General features: G+C 42.5%; 1 protein-coding gene across 8 annotated transcripts in view; it reads left to right on the plus strand.

Moving 5' to 3' along the window:
* LOC138736041 (transcriptional repressor CTCF-like) overlaps positions 1–23,983 on the plus strand; it is a 332,424-nt gene that overhangs the window by 77,267 nt on the left and 231,174 nt on the right. The gene's annotated exons all lie outside the window — the stretch shown is intronic.

A 23,983-nucleotide genomic window follows, 5' to 3' on the forward strand; every position in this document is an offset into this window, starting at 1 on the left:
GTTCCAATTGAGTAAACCTGGCAGAACTGAAAAGATAGAAAATAGCAAGGGAGTGCCAAAAATTTCAGACATGGTGGGAAAATGAATACTTCTTCAGAAAAGTTGAGGGCAAGTGTATGTCTTTGATTTGCAAGGAGCCTGTTAACTTTAATAACCTATCTCCAGATTTACACAGTGCATCATGATCATTAAGGTGGACATTTGGGCCATGAACAGTATTCACTGAGAGATAGTAATTGCCTTGTCCCTTTCTTGATCTTTTCTCCTCTGTTCTTACTTTGCACTCCTTTTTGAATGAGAGTAAAGAGTTTTATTGTATTCATTAAAATTAAATTTAAGAGCAGAGAAACAGAAATGCCTACCATAATATGTGAGCACATCAGTAAACTACTGTAATGTCAACAGTTAAACTGTTCAGTAGTGTCGTATGAGACAACACTTTCCTTATTCTAATGCTGCAATATCCCAAATTTAGATCTCTTTAATCCAACAAATCATACTTTGCTGTTACTTTATGTAGTTTTAATTCATTGATAGAACAGATAAAATTTTTGAATTAATACTTTCATAATGGTGAATAATAAAGTATTTACTGTATGGTAGACATTCAAAAGATATATAGAGATACTAGCTTAAAGAGATACAAAAGCTTTTTAAAGAGATACACAATCTTAAGGAGATACACGGTTTAAAAAGATACACAAATTCAAAGAAAAACTCCTCATGCTCGCGCTATCCTCATATCTTGTAGAATGAAAGGCAAGCCATTTGCCTGGCGGACTTTTACCCCCTCCATAAATCTTCGTCCGCGAAGCCAAGCCAAAGAATTATGCCATAATACATCATAGTCACTATGGTAACACTACAAACAATAGTTCTCTTAAAGAGACAGGCACAAAATTAACTAATACTCAAAAACACAAGGTTTTAACCTTTTCATTCTGGCCCCTAATTATTATTATAGACATTAATCACTAATATATAATAATTACTATTATAGATGCACAAAGCAAATATAGTAAGTATAAGATTAGAAATCAAAACTTTCTGCTTCCTGTAAAAGACAAATTTTGATAATAGGTCTATTTAAGTAACCGTTAGGGAGATGAACCGGCCCCACTTATAACACACTCGGCGGGGGCAGCTGGCCAAAATGGCGCCATCGGGGGGTTTCCCCTTGGATCTCGGCACCGGACTCAGAAGCCCTCACTTGGGGATCCACGTGACGCCCTGGTTATGTCAGCGCCCCCAGCACGGTTCTGAGCCAGGTCTGGGCTGGGAGTACAAGGCTAGCCAGGCAGCCTGCAATAAATCATTTCTGCTCACTGAGCTCAACCTGTCTGGTTGTGTGCTATTTCAGTTAGCAGTGTAGCTGCTGCTACAATTGGTGACCTCGACAGGTTCAAACGCCTTTGAACCCAACATGAGTGACCCTTTGGTCAGTGCTATAGCCATCAAGCTCCCTGACTTGTGGGTGCAGGAGCCAGAGACCTGGTTCAGCCACGCAGAGACTCAGTTTCACCTCTGCCAGATTTCCTCCGATATGACCAGGTTCTACCATGTGGTCACCGCCCTGGACCAGGCCACCGCCAAATGTCTGCTGCACCTTGTTCAACCTGTGGAAGATAAATACAGGACAATCAGGCAGGTGCTCACTGGCTCCCTCGGACTAGCCAGGCTCCAGCATGCCGCTCAGATGCTGCACCTCGATGCCTTGGGGGACAGGTCCCAGATTAAGCTAATGGATGAGATGCTCGCACTCATGGATGATCACACTAACTGTCCACCTTTTGATCGCATCTTTCTTCACCATCTGCCTGAGGACATCCGGCCGCTACTGGCCCAAGAGAGCTTCGCTGGTTGCTCAGAAGGCTCAAGAGCTATGGCTCGAGCGATTCACGGAGGGCTCAGCATTCCAACAGGTCGTGAGTCACGGACATGACCACTCCAAGCCTTCCCCTAGCGCTGCAGTAGAACATCCGGTCCCTACAGGGGTCACAAAGAGCATAACCAGAGGTAAGGCATCAGCTCCGGGCCTCTGCTTCTACCACCAGTGCTGGGGAGCCAAGGCTCAGAAGTGTTGTCAGCCCTGCTTGTTCCAAGGAAACGGGCAGCCCAGCCGCTGTTAATGGCTGCGGCGGCTAGCTAGAGACACAGCCTTCTCGACCTGTGGAGCTCAAGTCAGCGGCCGATGTTTCCTCTTCAACACGGGCCCAGATCAGCATCATTCCGGCCACGGCCATCGAATCCAGGAACCGGCCTCGAGGACCTCCCCTCCGTGCGGCCAATGCAACGGAGATCTGGATGTATGGAGACAAGACCGTCCACTTCCAGATCGGCCGGCAAAAGTTCTCGTGGAGGTTCACCATCTCGTCCCTTTCGACTGCCATCCTGGGTGCCGACTTCCTCCTTGCCCACAGGCTCCTGGTTGACATTCAGGGTAGATGCCTGTACCTTCCAGGCCATTCGCCTCAATGCCTCCCGCACAGGGCAGCTGCAGATGGCCACAATCAGCATGCCCAAGGAAGAGTTCCAGCATATCCTGGATGAGTTTCCAGCCCTCCTCAAGCAACACTTCTTCGTTGCCTCACTGCGCCATGGGATGTTCCATCACATCCCCACCCAAGGCCCACACCAAGGCACCCTGGCTCCAGGTGGCGATGGAAGAATTTTCGCATCTGCTGGAGCTGGGGATCATTTTGCGCTCTGACAGCCCTTGGGCCTCACCGCTCAACCTGGTCCCGAAAGCCTCCGGTGGCTGGTGCCCCTGCGGAGACTATTGGCGGCTCAACGAGGCGACAGATCCTGACCATTACCCGATCCCACACATCCAGGACTTTACGGTGAATCTGCATGAGGGTATTCTCCAAGGTCGACCTGGTGCGCGGGTATCACCAAATCCCAGTGCACCCTGAGGACATACCCAAGATGGCCATCATCACCCCCTTTGTCTTGTTCGAATTTCTTCGCATGCCATTTGGTCCTAGACCTTCCAGCGCCTTATGGACTCAGTGGGCAGGGACTTAGATTTTGTCTTTATTTACTTGGACAACATCCTTGTTGCCAGCAGGGATTGGGCACATCACAAGGCCCACCTGCGCACACTCTTCTCCCGACTGGCCGACTTTGGCCTCACGATCAACCCAGCCAAATGCCAGTTCGGGAAAGAGTTCATGCCATACCATCACGGCCGAAGGACCCACGCCCGTTGCTATGAAGGTCGCCGCAATCAAGGAGTTCCCACACCTGGACAACCTCAAGGGGCTGCAGGAGTTCGCGGGTATGGTCAACTTCTGTAACCGTTTCATCCCACGCGCTGCGCGCATCATGCAGCTGCTCTTCGCCCTTATCGCGGCCAAACACAAAATGCTTGCCTGGACTCCAGAGGCCTGCAGGGCATTCGAGGTCACGAAGAATGCCCTCGCGAAGGCTACCATCCTCGCCCACCCACACACTGACTTACATATGGCGCTTTCCGTCGATGCTTCTGCCACAGCCATCGGCGCTATCCTGGAGCAGCAAGTGAATTGACAGTGGCATTCTTCAGCCGGCTTCTTCGCCCACCAGAGTGCAAGTATAGCGCTTTCGACCGTGAGTTACTGGGCATGTACCTGGTGGTGCGGCATTTCTGCTATTTCTTGGAGGGAAGGACCACAAACCCCTCACTCAGGCGCTCGCCATGGCAAAGCATCCCTGGTCGGCCCGCCAGCAACGCTACCTCTCCTTCATGTCGGAGTTTACCGCCGACATTTTGCACAAGGCGGGGAAGTATGACATGGTTGCTGATGCACTCTCGCGACAGGCCATCTGTGTGCTGACACCCGGCCTTGACTTTGACCAGCTTGCCCGGGACCAGAAGTCCGACGAGGACTTCAGGACTGCCATCATGGGCGAACAGTTCCAGCACCTCCCGGCTCCTAGCGGTGAGGGCACCTTCCTGTGTGATGACTCCATGGGCACCCAGCGACCAGTGGTTCCCCAGCAGTAGCACAGGCAAGTCTTCCACCATATCCATGACCTTTCATCAGGTCCACCGTCCGTATGGTAGCAGAGCATTTCGTCTGGCACGGGCTGTGGAAGCAGATCGCATGCTGGGCCAGAACCTACACCCATTGCCAGCTGTCCAAGGTGTAGAGGTACACCAGAGTGCCCATACAGGAGTTTGAGCACGTCCAGGAACAGTTCAGCCACATTCACGTGGGCATCATCGGGCCCTTACCTGTTTCCCGGGGTAACCGTTAACTCTTCACGGTGGTGGACCACACCACTCGTTGGCCCGAAGTGATCCCGATGTCAGACTCCTCCATGGACTCCTGCTCCTGAGCGCTGCTGCATGATTGGGTTGCTTGGTTCATCGTCATGAATCACCTCACCAGTGATCGGGGCATCCAGTTCACCTCTGCGCTCTGGGCACAGTTTGCCAACAGACTGGGGATCGAGCTATACTGCACCACAGCCTATCACCCGCAAGCCAATGGGCTGGTCGAACAACTACACTGCCACCTTAAGTTGGCACTTATGGCCCGCCTCACCGCTCCCGACTGGGTGGGCGAACTGCCTTGGGTGCTCCTGGGCATCTGCTCAACGCCCAAAGAAGATCTACAGGTGTCATCAGCTGAGCAGGTCTACAGCGCACCGCTAGCACTACCCAGAGAGTTCGTCATCGCACCTCACAACCCCCAGCAGTCACTGCATGAGCTACTCCCCCACCTCCGGGCCCAGTTGGGCTGCTTCTCACCCCCACCACTGCCCAGACATGGCACATGGGCCTCTTGAGTCCCCACCGAGCTGCACTCCGCGGAGTTCATTTTTATTTGGCGAGGCCTGTCCACGGCACCTCTGCAGAGGCCTTACGAAGGGCTGTACAAATTCGTCCAGCTTTCAGGGTCTACGTTCATGCTGGACGTCAGCAGTAGGAGGGAACTGTTTACAGTGGGCAGGCTGAAGCCAGCACACCTTGATCCTACCGAACCAGTAGTTGTGGCCCAGCCCAAGAAGCGAGGCTGGTCCTGTGGGGGGGGGGGGGGGGGGGGCTGTGTGGCGGCACGCCGTTAGGCAGTCGAACTGGCCCTGCTTGTACCACACCCGGCGGGGCAGCTGGCCAAAATGTCGCTCTCAGGGGTTTCCCCTTTGACCTTGGCACCAAGCTTAAAAGCCCGCGCTTGGGGACCCATGTGACGCCCCAGCGCGGTTCTCAGCCAGGTCTGGGCTGGGAGTACAAGGCCAGCCAGGCAGCCTGCAATAAATCAGTTCTGCTCACTGAGCTCAACCCATCTGGTTGTGTGGTATTTCAGTTAGCAGTGTAGCTGCCGCTGGTTTTAATCTGTACTTGCTGAATGAAACCTTTCTGTCTGGAACTGTATCCTCAATTTTCCCCAGCAACCAAGAATTTCTTGGTGAAGAATCGTCCATGATAATTACAATATCGCCACATACAAAATTGCATTTAGCTTTAGACCATTTTTGTCGTTCTTGTAATAACAAAAGATATTCTTTAATTCATCTTTTCCAAAATAAATCTGCAAGAAGTTGCACTTGTTTCCATTTGCGTCTTGCATAAATATCTTCTTTTTGAAATTTACCTGTTTACTCATGCACATGTCGAACAATCCAATCATAAATATGAAATTCCTTAGCTAATATAATTGCATGTTTCACTTTTGGCATCATTGCTTTTTCTAATCTTCCTCCTCTCAATACATCATTTACACGAATAGTATTTAGCGTGTAAACACGACTTGTTTGTAATATTTAGTTTCTTTATTTTTGATATCTCATTTTCAAATGCCTTTTTCTGACAAAAATGAATTATCTTCAATTCAGCATTCGTCAATTCATCAACTCTTAGGTAACAGCTCTTTTAAGTCTTCAGATTCTTTCTTGATATGATTTGAAAGTGTAGCTTTTAACCTCAGAATCCATGCTACTGCCTTTTTAAAAAGAAACCATAGAGAGTGATAGCAAATTAATTGAGTGATTGGATCATTTTCATGAGATATATGAATAATATTAACATTAGTGCTGTGCTTTGGATTTTAGGATCCTCCTTTGAAATTTCTTTTAACTTTTCCAGATTTTGAGGCCACTCTTCTGAAATGGCTCTTTTTAGAAAAGATTGAACTTTTGATCCTCATGAAGCCATATCAGCTGGATTATCCACTGTTTTAAACAATCTCCATTGATTAGCATAGGAAACCTTTTCGATTTCATTAACTCTGTTAAACCTTGTGGTTTTGTAATTAATGTATTTAAGCACTGATGTAGCTGAGCAAATGTGACAATTCCAAAGTCTTGGTTTCAAACATCTGTTGACTTCAAAATTTTCTAACATTTTAAGACTCTCAATTCAATTTATCCAATCTTGTGTGATGGATTCTGGTATTGTTTCATCCCATCCAAATTTTCTTTTGCACAATTCTTGCAGACTTTTCTTGGTTATTAATTCTACCAGTGCTAATATGCCAAAAGGATCATATATTGAGCTTACGATCAAAAGAATATCTCTTCTTGTTAAAGGCCGTTCTTTCAAAACAACTCTGAATTTGAAAACATCAGATTGAACCCACCATTGCACCCCTTGAATTCTTTCAATAGGTAGAACGTCATAGTCCAAATCAAGATTTTTAAAAATTTATCTCCATTGCTCTTTCTGCCTCAGGAATAACAGCCAACACATCTTGACTGTTGCTTATCCATTTTGTAAGGAAGAAACCTCCCTTAATACAGATCTCCTTTAACTCTGATAAAGATCTATTGCTTATTTTTCTGAAGCCACTGAAGTAAGACAATCATCAACATAGAAATTATTTCTGATGGTGCTTATAGTTTGAGAACGAAATTGCTCTTTATTATCTTCAGCACATTTCCTGAGAGCAAAATTTGCACAACTCGGTGACGAAGTTGCTCCAAATAGATGAACTGTCATTCTGTATTCAATCATGTCTTTACTGTAATCTCCATTGGGCCACCATAATAATCGTTAAAAAAAATCCCGATCTTCTGATGGTACTTTTGCTTGATAAAACATCACTTCAATATCTGCAGCAATTACAATAGGCTCCTAACAAAATCTTATCAGAACACCTATTAAAGTACTGGTTAAGTCTGGACCTTATAGAAGTTGAGAATTCAATGAAACTCCTTGAAATGATGCTCCACCATCAACTACTATGTGAAGTTTCTTTTGTGAATATATATCTCCATGATGAAGTAAATACCATTTTTTAACCATCTTTGCAAGCCAAGATATCTTCTGATACCTTTTCTACATAACCCTTGGTTATCATGTCCAATATGACATTTGTATATTCCAAATGAAAGGAAGAATTTTCTCTTTAAATTATTGTATTATCTGGCATACAAATTTCCCTTTTTTTCAAAGGTAATGCTATACAGTAATGACCATCAACATGTTTAACACAATTTGAAACTAAATCCAGAAACTGCTTGTCCTCCTTTGAAGGTTCTTGAATATCTGTGAGACATTCAGGAAAATCAATTTTAAACTGTTGTTCCCCCAGATAATTAAGTTTCACAACTTGATGTCATGAAAAGACATCAATGGTTGAGAATGATCAACTCGCATGGTTGAATTTTTTTGTAATACCCTCCTTTTGGGAAGATCCATATGTTGTGCACTCTGGAGACATTGAATGTCACGAACTCTTTCCGTAGGATTGGTTGTCATTTGAGCACCAGCAGTGATGCTTGTGGCTCCTTGCTCGAGTCTATATTTTTCTTTTGGTTGTGTTACCAATGGCTCTAAAGGAAGGTTAGGTGTGAGCCCTTTGGGTAGGTCACAATGATTGACAAATCTTTCAGAAGCCTGAGCTAATGCTTTCACTTTGGCCATATTCACAGCACATTATTCCTCAATCTCTAGTCTTTGTTCAATCATCTTTTTTGTTTTTCACTTGGCATTTGTAACCTTTTAAGTTGCTCTTCTTGCCTCAGTTGCTGATTCCTGATTTGAACCTCCCTGCTCTCTAAAGCACATCTTTTCTCCATACACTGTTGTTGTGCACACAGTAGCCAAGTCTGCTTGCGCCTTAGCATGCATAGATGATATGCTTGAAGCACGTGAAGCTGTACTTGCTCTAGATGCTTTTGAAGACTTTTATGATCTTCCTGTGCTTATAGCCTTGGAAATACTATCATCAGGATTCACATCTGAATTTTAAGTTACAGCTGATTGAGTCTTTATCTTCTGCATTTCACTTGGTACAGCACCAATGGGACTTTGCAACATACATTCATCTGTTCCAGTTCCACTAACCTTTAAGCCAGTTAACAAGGCCTGCATTGTCTTGACACAGTGTTCTTACTTGCTAGTTGAAGCTGCTTCTTCTTTGGCTACTGGCTCCAACCTTCTGCCAAGCATTGTCAGTCCGCCTTGTTGGCTCAACTCATGATCAGTTAACATTTCTTTGAGAGGAGCTGTTTGCTCGAGGACTTTAGTCCGATGAGATGACTTCTTATCTATCTTGGGTTCTTCACACTGCAACCTGGCTTCTCCTGGTTCCTGGGAACTGTAAACAAATTTTGTATCTTGGTCCCTTTAAGAGAGTTCCTGCTGGCTGAATTGTCTCTGTGGTTCTGCACACAAGCTTTTTTTTACCTCAGTGTTTACAATAACATCTTCGGGGCTTCCTGCCAATTCTGCTACCAGAGCAGTGGCTTATCTTTTTCAAGGTTGCAGGTGTCTGGCCAGCCCTTGGCTCAATTTCAAACTCCACAATTCACAGAAAGGTTCTCGCAGACTTCTGGAATATTCTATTATTACAGCATGGTTGTCTCTTGGCTTTAAATCAAGTTGTTAATTCTTAGACAAATTTTATGAGCCTTTCATCCAAACAAAGTTCACAATTGTTTGTCAAAATATAGACGACACTTTCCTTATTCTAATATCCTAATTTCAAAGTATCATCTTCCAAAGCGTGAGCTGCGATATCCAAAATTTAGATCTCTTTAATCCAACAAATCAAACTCCATGGCTGTTACTTTCTGTAGTTTTAATTTGTTGATAGAACAGATAAACATTTTGCATAGTTTTGCATTAAGACTTTCATAATGGTGAATAATAAAGCATTTACTGTAGAAATACAAAATATATATAGAGATACTAGCTTAAAGAGATACAAAAGGTTTTAAAGAGATGCACAATTTTTAAGAGATACACAAATTCAAAGAAAAAATTCTTCTTCACATCTTGTAGAAAGAAAGACAAACCGTTAGCCTGGGCAGATATTATGATATATTACATCATAGTCACTTTGGAAACACTAGAAACAATAGTTTTCTTAAACAGGCAGGCACAAAATTAACTAAGAATCAAAGACACTAGATTTTACTCTTTACACCAGTACTGCCTGTCGCATGGTAGGGGACTAAACTGGCTCCCCTACCAGCCTTGCCTGGTGCTGAGGGTGACTAGACACCCTGCAGGATGAAAAACAAGACCTGTCAATGGATGGACGAACCCTCTCGTGCTAGCATTGGCCATCTAGCAAATATGTGCTGTGAAGCGCAGAAATGGCATCCTTTGCATCGAAACTTGGTCTGGCCATTCACTGCAACAGAACTTCCCCCAGCTGTCTTGGACCTCACCATGCTGCTGGATCTGGGATGGGATGTCGAGAGGGTGGATCTGGACCTGTGCAACCCAAACTAACCTAAATCCATTCACACACACATTGTTCTTTTCCTCATATCGAACCCCACAAACTGACTGAAAGGAACCATCATGTGGGATGGATAGCCAAAAGAAGAAGATAGTTATTTTGATATAAAATTAATTTTCGATGGCACAGGAGTTTTTCTGATCCAAAAATACAATTTTTCTTGCAGTGTTACTGGTTGAAAACTGCCAGACTTAATATTATTTGGTCCATGACTATATTTTACTGTATGTGGCCCACAACCATAACTTCTTTGGCCACACTGCCTGATGGTGAGTAGGTTGGGAGGCTACTTAAATGGTGAACAAGACAAATGCAATAATTGTGGACTTCAGGAGGATGAAGGTTGACCACTCTCCTACACATTAATGGCTCAGTCTTTGAGACAGTTGAGAGCACAACATTCCTTGGGATACCCATAACAGGCAACCTATCCTGAATACACATCTCATTAGTCAGGAAGGCACAGCAATGTCTACACTTCCTAAGGAGGAGGCTAGGTTACCAGCCCACACCTTGACAACATTTAGCACAATTGAGAATTTCCTCTCCAGCTGTATCATTGTATGGTATGGTAGCTGTAATACAGAGGATAATTAAAATGGCCTGGAAGATCACTGTGGTCTCCCTTTCTTCTATCATTATCATTATCAATAATGTTCAACAGGAATGTTGCATAACTAGGGCTCAAAGAAGTATTGAAGATCCCTACCATCCATCACACAGTATCTTTGACATGCTACCATCAAGGAAGAGGTACAGGAATATCAAAATCAAGACTGCTAGGCTGGGAAATATTTCCTTCCCGCAGGCTATGAAATTGATGAATGGTATCATGTAACCTTGGTCTCTTATAAATGAATCTGAGTGAAATATTCCAGTATATTCATGCATAGGACATAGTAATCTAAAACAGTGTTGTGCTGACTAAACAACCTACTCTAACAAAAGTCTAGAATTTCTGTACTTCATAACCCTCCATTTTTCTCAATTCCATGTACTATCTAAACATCTCGTAAAAGATCCTTTGTACCTGCCTCCACCATTGTTACCCATATCGCATGCACCCACCTGTCTGTGAATACCTGACCTCTTGCGTCCCCCCGTATTTATTCTGGTATTTCAGCTCTGGTAAAAAGTTTCTGGTCATGCACATAGTTAATGCCAAGGCAACACAGTTGGTGTAGCGGTTAGCACATAGTTAATGCCTCATCATTTTATACACCTCTATCAGGTTACCGCTCATCCTTTGTCAGTCCAAGGAGAAAAGCCCAAGTTCACTCAATCTTTCCTCATTAGGCTTGCTCTCTAATTCTTGCAATATTCTCGTAAATCTCCTCTGTACTCATTCTATAACATCCACCCCTTCCTGTTGTGAGCTGACCAGAACGGAACACAATATTCCAAGTGGAGTTTAATTGAGGTCTTATTTAACTGCAATAGAGCCTCAAGGCCCTGGTACTTGAACCCATGGCTAATGAAGGCCACACACCATACACTTACTTAACAACACTAGCTTTGAATGTCCCAAGATCTCTCAGTTCTTCCACACTTCTCAGAGTCTTCCCATTAACATTGTATTCTGCTTTCAAATTTGACGACCTGAAATGAACCACCACACTTTTCTAGGTTAAACTCCATCTGCCACTTCTCACCCTAGCTCTGTATCCTATCAATGTCCCTCTGTTACCTCTGGCAACCTTCCAGTCTATCCACAATACTATGAACCTTTGTGTCACCTGCAAACTTACTAACTGACCCTTCCACCTGCTCATTCAGGTAATTTATAAAAATTGGAAAGAGGAGGGGAGGTCCCAGAACAGATTCCTGCAGAACACCACTGGTCACTGATCTCCATGCAGAGTATAAACATCTACAACTACTCTGCCTTCCTTGGGCAAGCCAATTCTGTATCGTAAAGCAAGGCCTCCTTTGATTCCTGCATCCTTATTTTCTGAATGAGTCTTGCATGGGGAACCTTACCAAATGCCTTACTGAAGTATATCCACTGCTCTATCTTCATCAAAATTATATCCTCAAATAACCTTCCCCTGCCAAAGCCATACCAATTATTTCTAATCAGAATACGCCTCTCTAAATGTTTAGTAATTCTGTATTTTAGGGTTTTCTCTAACAGCTTGCCCATCTCTGAAGTAAGACACACTGATCTATAATTTCCTGAGTTATCTCTACTCCCTTTGTTGAACAAGGAAACAACATTTGTAACCATCCATTCCTTTGGAACTTCTTTCCCTAGTAATGATGTGAAGATAATTGCCAGTGGGGTCAGCAGTTCATCCTTTGTGTCCCATAGTAGCCTTGGGTAAATCTTGTTTGGTCCTGCCGACTGACTGAACTTCATGCTTTTCAAAGGAATCAAAATTTATTGTCATGAACTTGGTTGTTTTGTGACAGCACTACTGCCACAAAATTGCTACGCATTACATTTTAAATATGAATAAATTAGTGCATTGATTTATTCAGAAATCTGATGGCAGAGGGGAAGAAGCTCTTCCTGTACCATTGGGTGTTCATCTTCAGGCTCCTGTACCTCCTTCCTGATGGTAGCAGTGAGAAGTGGGCATGGCCTGGGTGGTGAGGGCCCTTGAGGATAAAGGCTGCTTTCTTGAAACACCGCCTCTATAGATGTCCTTAATGGAGTGAAGTCAGGTGCCCATGATGGCGCTGGCCAAGTTCACAATTCTCTGTAGTCTTTTCTTGTCCTGTGCATTGGCACTTCCATTTCAGACAGTGATGTGTCCAATCAGAATGTTAAAATTTTCAAGTCTTTGGTGACATACCAAATCTCCTCAAATTCCTCACTGTATAGCCACTGGTGAACCTTCTACATGATTGCATCAACATGAAGGTCCCAGGATAGATCTTCAGATATGTTGACACCCACAATTTGAAGTTCTTAACCCTTTCTATTGTTGACCCCTTAATAAGGACTAGTTCTCCAAAAGTCCACAATCTGTTCCTTATTTTTGCTAACATTGAGTGCAAAGTTACAAAGTTGTATCTCATTCTTGTACACATCTTCATTGCCTTCTATCATTCTGCCGACAACAGTAGTGTCAATTGGCAAATTTGTAGATGGCAGATGAATTGTGCTTAGCCACACAGTCATCAGTGTGGAGCAGTGGGCTAAGCACACATCTTGAGGTGTCCTGTGTTGTTTATCAATGAGGAGGAGACATTGTTTCTGATTTGTACTGATTGGTCTTCCAGCGAGAAAGTCAAGAATCCAGCAGAGGCCCAGATTTTGAAGCTTGAATGGCCAGTATTGAGAATAATAGTGTTAAAAGCAGCCTGATGTATGTGTTGCTATGGTCTAGGTGATCCAGACTGAATGGAGAGCCAGTGAGATTGCATCAGCTGTGGAGTGATTATGGTGGTAGGCGAATTGCAGTGGGTCCAGATTTTTACTTGGGTATGAGTTAATCCTGGCTGTGACCAACCCCTGAAAGCATTCCATCACAGTAGATATGAATGCTATTCGGCTGTGAATCGGAGGAGGAGCTTGGGGAGAGGCGGGCTGTGAATCGGAGGAGGAGGAGCTTGGAGAAGGTGACGAGAAGGTAAGTTATAAAAGTCGGGGGCTTACCGGGGCTTGGGCCTACTTGAATCGGCTGTGAGTCGGAGGAGGAGCTCGGAGAGAGTTGGGCTGTGAGTCGGAGGAGGAGCTCGGAGAGAGTCGGGCTGTGAGTCGGAGGAGGAGGAGCTTGGGGAAAGTGACGAGAAGGTAAGCTATAAAAGTCGGGGGCTTACCGGGGCTTGGACCTACTTGAATCGGCTGTGAGTCGGAGGAGGAGCTCGGAGAGAGTTGGGCTGTGAGTCGGAGGAGGAGCTCTGAGAGAGTCGGGCTATGAGTCGGAGGAGGAGGAGCTTGGGGAAAGTGACGAGAAGGTAAACTATAAAAGTCGGGGGCTTACCGGGGCTTGGGCCTACTTGGTTTGGCTGAGAGTCAGAGGTGGAGGAGCTTGGTGATAGTGACGAGAAGGTGAGGTGAGCGGCCCGGTGAGCGAGCAACACGGTGAAGGAGTGAGACTTCCAGGTTTTGGCTCAACAGGCTTAGGCGAAAGCAGGCGAGGAGAAAGGTAAGTGGCATTATTTTAACTCAGTCGTGCCTATGGGCTTAGTGCTTTGTACTGGGTGTCAGATGCGGGAACCATGGGTGAGTTCCACCGTCCCAGATAGCCACATCTGCGTCAGGTGCACCGAGATGCAGTTCCTTAAGGATCGAGTTGGAGATCTGGAGCTGCAGGTTGAGGACCTGCGGCTGGTAAGGGAGAGTGAGGAGTTAATAGATTCAACTTTCAGGGAGATAGTTACCCCGAGACAAGATGTGTCAGGTAAGAGGGTAACTGTCAGGGGAAGGAAGAAAAATGCCTGGTAAATGGAGAGCACACCTGTGACTACTCCTCTCAGCAACAGGTATATTGTGTTGGATGCTGTTGAGGAAGATGACCTGACAGAAGCTGGCCGCAGTGATCAGGTCGATGGCACTAAGCCTGGTACGGTGGTACAAAAGGTAAGGAATGCAGTGGTCATTGGGGACTCCATTGTCAGAGGTACAGACAAGAGATTCTGTGAGCAAGATGGGTATACCCGCATGGTGTGCTGCCTCCCTGGTGCAAGGGTACGGGATATCTCAAATCGGGTCTAGAGTATTCTGAAAGAAGAGGGCAAATAGCCTGATGTCTTGGTACATGTGGGTACCAATGACATAGATAAAAAGAGGGAGAAGTTACTAAAAAAGGATTATAGCGAGCTAGGACAGAAGCTAAGAAACAGGTCCGCCAGGGTGGTGATCTCTGGATTGCTACCTGTGCCAAGTGCAACTGGTCAAAAATGGAAGGTTAAGACAAATGAATGTGTGGCTGAGGGGCTGGTGTTAAAGACAGGGTTTTGGCTTTTTGGACCATTGGGATCTCTTTTGGGGAAAGCATGACCTTTACAAGAAGGATGGGTTACACCTAAACCCAAAAGGGGTCAATATATTGGTAGCTAGGTTTGGTGCAGCCGTTGGATGCGGTTTAAACTAATTTGGCAGGGGGATGGGAACCTGTATAATAGGTCAAAGGACAGGAAAGATAAAATAGGAAAAGTTGGGTTAGGCAGCGAAAGTAAAAAATCAAAAAGAGCAAGGAGGGTGAAAAAAGCAAATCTCAAGGCTTTATGAGCTCTCCACTGGCCACCGAGACAGAGGTGCACCAAAGAAGAGGAACAAGGACTGCTTAAAGAAATCTCTTGGTGCCTGCCGCATTGACCACTGCCAGTGGGCTGATATCGCCTCCAACCGTGCATCTTGGCGCCTCACAGTTCAGCGGGCTGCATCCTCCTTTGAAGAAGGACAAAAGTCACTGACAAAAGTCAAAGGAGGAAAAACCCAACCCCAACCAACTAATTTTCCCTTGCAACCGCTGCAACCGTGTCTGCCTGTCCCGCATTGGACTTGTCAGTCATCAACGAGCCTGCAGCAGACGTGGACATACCCCTCCATAAATCTTCATCCACGAAGCCAAGCCAAAGAAAGAGATATCTTAATGCAAGAAGCATTCGAAACTAGGAAGATGAATTGGCTGTGGAAATTGAGACAAACAAATACGATTTGATTGGGATTACAGAAACATGGCTGCAAGGTGGGCAAGCCTGGGAACTTAACATCCTGGGGTATACAATATTTAGGAGGGATCGGCAGGAAAGGAAAGGGGATGGGGTAGCTTTGATGGTGGAGAAGGGACCGACACAATTGACAGGAAGGATATTAACTCAGAAGATGCGGAATCTATATGGGTAGAACTGAGGAATAGCAAAGGGCGGAAACCGTTAGTGGGGGTGGTATATAGGCCTCCAAATAGTAATGTAGAGGTGAGGGAAGGCATAAAAAGAGAAATTAGAGAAGCGTGCAATAAGGGAACAGCTGTCATCATGGGAGACTTTAATTTACATATAGATTGGACTAGCCAAATTAGTGAAAATACAGAGGAGGAGGAATTCCTTGAATGTTTATGGGACGGTTATCTAGACCAATATGTCGAGGAACCAACTCGGGAGCAGGCCATTTTAGACTGGGTATTATGTAATGAAAAGGGGCTAATCTTGTTGTATGAGGCCCTTTGGGTAGGAGCGATCACAATATGATCGAATTCTCACTCGACATGGAGAGTGAAGAAATTAAAACAGACTAAGGTTCTGAATTTAAATAAAGGGAATTATGATGGTATGAGATGGGAGTTGAGTAAGATTGATTGGGTGGTGTTTATGGGGGGGTTGACAGTGGATAGACAATGGAAAGCATTCACAGATCTAATGGAAGAATTGCAGAAATTGTTTATACCGGTTTGGCATAAAAATAAACCAAAAAAGGTGACTCAACTGTGGATAATAAGGGAAATTAGAGACAGCATTAGGTCCAAAGGGAGAGCATATCAATTGGCCAAAAAAAAAGTACCAATCCGAAGACTGGGAACAGTTCAAGATGCACCAAAGGAGGACAAAGGGATTAATCAAGAGGGCAAAAATAAATTATGAAAGTAAGCTTGCGGAAAACATAAAAAACAACTGCAAAAGCTTTTATAGATATGTCAAGAGGAAAAGATTGGTGAAATCCAGAGTAGGTCCCTTGCAGTCAGAATCAGGGGAATATATAATGGGGAATAAGGAAATGGCAGACCAATTAAATTCTTACTTTAGTTCTGTTTTCACAGAGAGGATACAAATAACCTCCCAAGGATGTTGGGAAACATGAAGACTAATACAAGGGAGGAGCTGAAAGAAATCAGTATTTCTAAGGACATGGTCTTGGGGAAATTGAAGGGAATGAAGGCCGATAAATCCCAAGGGCCTGATAATCTACATCCTAGGGTACTTAAAGAAGTGGACATTCAGATAGCAGATGCTTTAAGAATTATTTTCCAGAACTCGATAGACTCAGGATCAGTACCCATGAATTGGAGGGTAGCTAATGTTGGGTAATTATAGGCAGGTGAGCCTTACATCAGTAGTGGGCAAAATAATGGAATCCATTATTAAGGATGAAATAACGGAGCAAATGACTATCGGAGAAGGGATCAGACAGAGTCAACATGGATTTACCAAAGGTAAATTGTGCTTGACAAATCTATTGGAATTCTTTGAGATGGTGACAGGTAAAATAGATGAGGGAGAGCTAGTGGATGTGGTGCACCTGGATTTCCAAAAGGCCTTCGATAAGGTTCCACATAAATGACTGGCATGCAAAATCAAGGCTCATGGGATTGGGGGCAAGGTATTGATGTGGATTGAGAACTGGCTGGCAGATAGAAGACAGAGAGTTGGGATAAATGGCTCATTTTCTGAGTGGCAGGCGGTGACCAGTGGGGTACCACAGGGATCTGTACTGGGACCCCAGCTGTTCACAATTTACATTAATGATCTAGATGAGGAGATTGGATGTAATATCTCCAAATTTGCAGACGATACTAAGCTAGGAGGGGTTGTGTGCACTGAAGAGGGGGATCAGGAAGCTCCAGTGTGATTTGGATAAATTGAGGGACTGGGCAGATACATGGCAAATGCACTACAATGTGGATAAATGTGAGGTTATCCACTTTGGTAATACAAACCGGAGGGCAGATTACTATTTGAATGGCAATAGCTTGGGAGATGGGGAAGTGCAGAGAGACCTAGGGGTTCTTGTGCACCAGTCACTGAAGGCGAGCATGCAGGTACAGCAGGTGGTTAAAAAGGCAAATGGTGTTGGCCTTCATATCAAGAGGATTTGAGTATAGGAATAAGGATACCTTACTGCAGTTGTACAGAGCCTTGGTGAGACCACACCTGGAGTATTGTGTGCAGTTTTGGTCGCCTTATCTGAGGAAGGATGTTCTTGCAATGGAGGGAGTGCAGAGGCGATTCACCAGGCTGATACCTGGAATGGCAGGAGTAACTTATGAGGAAAGATTGCGTAAATTGGGATTGTACTTACTGGAGTTTAGAAGATTGAGAGGGGATCTCATAGAGACGTATAAAATTCTGGCAAGACTGGACAGAATGGATGTGGAAGGGATGTTTCCAATGGTGGGGGAGTCCAGAACCTGGGGCCATGGTTCGAGGATAATAGGCAAACCATTTAGAACCGAGATGAGGAGGAATTTCTTTACCCAGAGGGTGGTGAATCTGTGGAATTAATTGCATAGAGGGCAGTAGAGGCAGGTTCATTGAATATATTTAAGAGGGAATTAGATATATTTCTTCAGTATAAGGGAATTAGGGGTTATGGAGGGAAGGCAGGGACGGGGTACTGAACTTTAAGATCGGCCATGATCTCATTGAATGGCGGAGGAGGCTCGAAGAGCTGAATGACCTACTCCTGCACCTATCTTCTGTTTCTATAGTCATTGAGGCAGCTTCCCCTGCTCTTTATGGGCATGATTGATGAACTTTTGAAGCAGCTGGGAACCTCTGATTGCAGCAATGAGAGATTAAAAATGTCAGTGAAGGGAGGAGTCACGTGATGGAGTAATGGCCGGACAGGAAAACTAGCCCTCTCCAGGAAATTATGAAAAAGCAAAGCATAATAAAAATAAAATATAAGAAATAGAAGATAAAGATACAGAGAAGAGGAAAAAGATGGCTTCCAAGAAGGAGAAAGTAAAAACAACTGGGGAAAAAAAAGAAGTAAAAAAAGTCACTGGAGAAGAAAGAAGAAGGCCTTACCTGCAAGAAGGAACAGGGCGCTGTGGTGGCAAGGACAGGGCCTGCCCTGCGGAATCGCGATTCACTAGCCGATGGACTACAAAAATGGCTTTCAGAGGCAAACAAATGTACTCAGTGCACAATCAAAGGAGAAAGAGGACACCGGTGGGAGGGGGGCTCAGCAGAGGAGCGGGCTGCCACAGAGCGAACAGCTGAGGGATGCCCGACACCAGGGCGCTCAGCTGGAGGACGAGGAAGGCAGCAGAAGAGAGAGTGATGAAACAGACGTGGGAGATGGACGGAGGGATGACCGACAAGAAGATCGACATCATGAAGCACAACAGATGAGCAGCCCAGGAGGGGAGGACCAGCAACAAGAGGCCCAGCAACAAGAGACCCGACAAAGAGAAACAGGCAGCTCATCAAGAAAAACAGAAGAGACACAGACACAAAGAAGAGAAGAAGACAGATACAGACACAGAAGAAGAGGAAGAAGACCACCAAGATCTTCACAGAGAAATAGAAGGTAAAACTGATGAACAGAATATAGATATAGTTTTTTTTGAAGAACAAATACGATCACTAAAAGAATGGTTATCATTAGAATTTAATGCAAATAAAAGGAAAATGAAAAGACCAGAAGATAAAATGCAAAGGTTAGAACTGGTAATGACGAAAATAGGGAAAAGAGTAGAGAATGTGGAAGAGCGGGAAACAGCTGTAGAAATGGAAGTAAATGACTTAAGAGAAAAATTGGAAGAAAGTAACAAAAAAATTAAAGAGACACGAGTTGTTATCTCAAATTGATATGTTGGAAAATTATAGTAGGTGAATCAACATAAAAATAGTGGGCCTGAAGGAGGGTGAAGAGGGCACAGACATGCAGGAATTTATAAAAGGATGGATCCCGAAGGTCCTGGGAGCGACAGAAATGCAGGAAGAAATAGAAAGGGCACACAGAGCACTAGCTCCAAAACCACAGGCATATCAAAAATCAAGATCCATCCTAGTAAAATTTTTGAGATACACGACAACCAGCGCACCGGTGGCATCATGAAGAGAACCTCTGCTTCCTCAGGAGTTTGCGGAGGAGCTAGTGGAGTTGTTCAAGTAAACCGGTACGGACTTGAAGGGCCGACATGGCCTGTTTCCGTGCTGTAAATGGTTATATGGTTAAGAGAAAATATACTGGAACGGGCAAGGAATAAAGTTAGAGAAGATAATAAACCATTGGAATACAAGGGTCAAAAAATATTTTTTTACCCAGACATAAGTTTTGAACTCTTAAAGAGGAGGAAGGAGTTTAATACAGTAAAATCGATTTTATGGAAAAAAGGTTACAAATTCGTGTTAAGACATCCAGCCGTGCTTAAAATATTTATACCTGGGGAGCAAAACAGACTGTTCTCAGATCCAGAGAAAGCGCAAGAATTCGCAGAATTTTTGCAGGACAGGAGAAGAGATGAAGAGATGTTTCAAGAATGAAGAACGGCGATAAAGAATATATAAATATGTAAAAACAATGTATATGTAAAGAACTAAAGAGGGAAAATAGAAGGGAAGGAAGGGAGTAAGGAGGGAACAACGAAGAGAGAGAGCTTTGTTATATGTGGTTTTTTTTAAGTGTTTTCTGGAGAGAGCTGGGTAGAGGGGAATTAACCGTCACTACAAAATCAGTTGACACTGCGAACAAGATCGTAATCCAAATGAAAAGAGGAGTTGTGGTTGCCCAGCAAGGGATATGGGGCAACTCCGAGAGGGGGGGGGAACTTTTGAGGTTAAGGTATTAGTGGATGTGGGAACTGCGGGGGTACTTTGTCTTAAATGCAGTGTCGTCCATTAAGTATAATAAGAGAAAATTAAGAGATGAAAATGGGGGAAAAGGGGATGGAGATGGCAAAGAGGTGTATGCAAGATATAAGATGGCCATGTTGAACTATATGACTATAAACATTAATGGAATACATAACCAAATTAAAAGGAAGAGGCTACTAAATTTATTGAAGCAGGAAAAAATAAATATAGCATTTGTGCAGGAAACGCATCTAACTGAAGTAGAACATAACAAACTAAAGAGAGACTGGGTAGGACACGTAACGGCAGCATCCTATAATTCAAAAGTTAGAGGCGTAGCCATACTAGTTAACAAAAATGTACCAATCAAAATAGAGGAGGAAATAATAGATCCGGCAGGGAGGTATGCAATGATAAAGTGTCAGATATACTCAGAATTTTGGAATTTGCTCAATATATATACGCCTAACGAGAAGGATCAAAAGTTTATGCAGGATATTTTTTTTAAGATTGCAGACACTCAAGGAAATATATTGATAGGAGGAGATTTTAACCTTAATTTGGACCCAATGTTGGATAAAACTAGACAAAAGACAAGTAATAAGAATAAAGTAGCCAAATTTATGGTTAAATCAATGCAGGAAATGAAACTTATGGTTATATGGAGGAGGGAACACCCAAGAGAGAAGGAATTTTCATATTATTTGAGTAGGCACAAAACTTATTCAAGGATTGATATGTTTTTGTTGTCGGCCCATATTCAAGGGAGTGTTAGGAAAACTTAGTATAAAGCTAGACTACTATCAGATCATTCACCCCTATTATTAGCAATGGAACTGGAGGACATCCCACCGAGAACATATAGCTGGAGGTTAAACTCCATGCTACTTAAAAGATAGGAATTTTTAGGGAGTTTATTGAACGCCAAATTAAAACATATTTTGAAATAAACACAGGATCAGTGAAAGACAAATTTATATTATGGGATGCAATGAAAGCCTTCATTAGAGGGCAGATAATAAGTTATGTGACTAAGATGAAAAAGGATTACAATCAGGAAATAGAGCATTTGGAAAGGGAGATAGTAAGTACAGAAAAGGAATTAGTAAAAAGGGATGATATAACGCAAAGGAGAGAATTGGCGGACAAAAAAAGTTAAATATGAAACATTACAAATGTACAAGGTGGAGAAGAACATAATGAAAACAAAGCAAAAATATTACGAACTGGGAGAAAAAAAACAAAATATTAGCCTGGCAACTTAAAACAGAACAAGCTAAAAGAACGGTATTGGCATCAAGAAAAAAGGACAAACAAATTACATATAACCCAACAGAGATTACTGAAAATTTTATGAACAATTGTATCAAACTCAGAATGAGGGGAAAGATGATAAAATAGAGGAACTTTTAGCAAAAATTGAACTGCCAAAATTGCAAGAAGAGGAACAAAACAAACTAATAAAACCATTTGAAATAGAGGAAGTATTAAAACACCAGGAAAAGATGGATTTCTAATAGAATTTTATAAAACATTTAAAGAGTTATTAATTCCTCCTCTCCTGGAAGTAATGAACCAGATAGAAGAAACACAAAACTTGCCAGATTCATGCAAGACAGCAATAATTACAGTAATACCAAAGATGGGGGAAGGATCCATTAACACCAGCATTGTATAGGCCAATATCTCTACTTAACTCAGTCTATAAGATAATAGTGAAATTATTAGCGAACAGATTGGCTGATTGTGTACCTAAAATAGTAAAACAAGATCAAACTGGATTTATTAAGAAAAGACGAACAGCGGACAATGTCTAAACTTATTAATCTAATCCATTCAGTTCAAGGAAATAAGAAACCAATAGTGGCTGTTGCTCTAGACGCAGAAAAAAGCCTTTGACAGAGTAAAGTGGAACTACTTATTTAAAGTATTACAGAAGTTCAATCTGCCAGAAAAATATATAAATTGAATTAAAGCATTGTATTATGGACCATTGGCGAAGGTAGCAATAAATGGATATGTATTGAATCACTTTACATTAAGCAGGTCAGTTAGACAGGGATGTTCACTATCCCCCTCATTGTTTGCCTTAGCAATAGAACCTTTGGCAGAACTGATAAGAATAGAAAATAAAATAAAAGGAATAAAAATAAAGGAGAAGGAGTATAAAATCAGCTTATTTGCAGATGACATCATAATATACCTAACAGAATCAAAGATATCAATAAAAGAATTACATAAGAAATTGAAGGAATATGGAGAAATATCGGGGTACAAGATCAACGCAAATAAAAGTGAAGTGATGCCAACGAGTAATGAGGATTATACAGAATTTAAAAAAGAATGGCAAACACAAGCAATCCAATACCTAGGGATCAGGTTAGATAATAACTTAAGCCACTTGTACAAACTAAATTATCAGCCACTAATAAAGAAATTGCTGGAAGACTTAGAACGCTGGAAAGAATTACTGCTAATGTTGATAGGGATGTTAAACTGCATTAAAATGAACATGTTCCCAAGGATACAATACTTATTTCAAATGTTACCAATTCCTTTAACAGAAAAAATATTTAAGGAACTAAAGAGAATAATAAGGAAATTCTCGTGGAAAGGGAAGAAACATTAGATAAATTAGCAGAGAGGTATAATCAAGGTGGTTTGCAGTTACCAAATTTTAGAAATTAATATAGAGCCGCACAATTAAGGCATTTATCAGATTTTTACCAGACAAGAGAAAAACAAGACTGGACTAAGATAGAACTAGATAAAATAGGGGAGGAGGTACCGTAACATATACTTTATAAGTGGGATGAAAAGCTGGTGCAATATAAAAGCTCACCAAAAAGCTCATTTACTTAATACAAGGAAGAAGATCCACTTAGAAAGGAAAAGAAAACAAATTATCAAATACCAAAATTACTATTTTAGAGAATGTGAGAGAAAAGGAATCAAAAGAATAGAAAATTGTTTTTTTGGGAAATAATTTATTCACATTTGAACAGTTGAAGTACAAATATGGAATAACTCACGGTACAATGTTTGCATATCATTAACTGAAAGCTTATTTAAAGGATAAATTGGGAAACAGCTTGAGATTACCTGAAGGAAGCAGCTTTGAATATGTGATTACAAACATAATAATAATTAAAAGATTTATAATCAACATGTACATTAAGCTGCAAGATAATGAAAATAAGGAAAATGAAATAAACTATAAACCTAAGCTGAAGTGGGAAAAGGATCTAAACATAAAGATAAAAAATGAGGTAAGGGAAAAGTTATGTTCTGGAACTATGACGAATACAATAAACACAAGGTTACACATGATACAGTATAATTGGTTACATAGGTTATATATCACTCCTCAAAAATTAAAAAAAATGGGATTCAACATTATCAGATAGATGTTTTCGCTGTAAGAACGAAATGGGAACAACATTATATGTAGCTTGGGCATGTACGAAAGTGAATATGTTTTGGGAAGAACTAAATCAGATACTAAATAAAATTACAAAAAATAACATAGCAAAAAAACCAGAGATATTTGTTTTAAGTAACATAAGAAGTGACAATTAGGCCTCAAATTGGATAAAGTGCAAAAAAAATTAATTATGATAGCAAAAAAATGTATAATGTCAACTTGGAAAATGGAAGAGAGCATGAGTATACAGCAATGGTACATGAAAATGAATAAATGTATTCATTGGGAAAAAATAACATAATTTTAAAAAAAAGTTATGTTTGAAAAAATTTGGGAACCATACATGGAACATATCAGAGAGAGCTTGCCAATGACCTCCATCCCCAGGAATGAAAGTGATAAGAAG

Source organism: Narcine bancroftii, chromosome 6, assembly GCF_036971445.1.
Source record: "Narcine bancroftii isolate sNarBan1 chromosome 6, sNarBan1.hap1, whole genome shotgun sequence".
In the NCBI taxonomy this organism is placed as follows: domain Eukaryota; kingdom Metazoa; phylum Chordata; class Chondrichthyes; order Torpediniformes; family Narcinidae; genus Narcine; species Narcine bancroftii.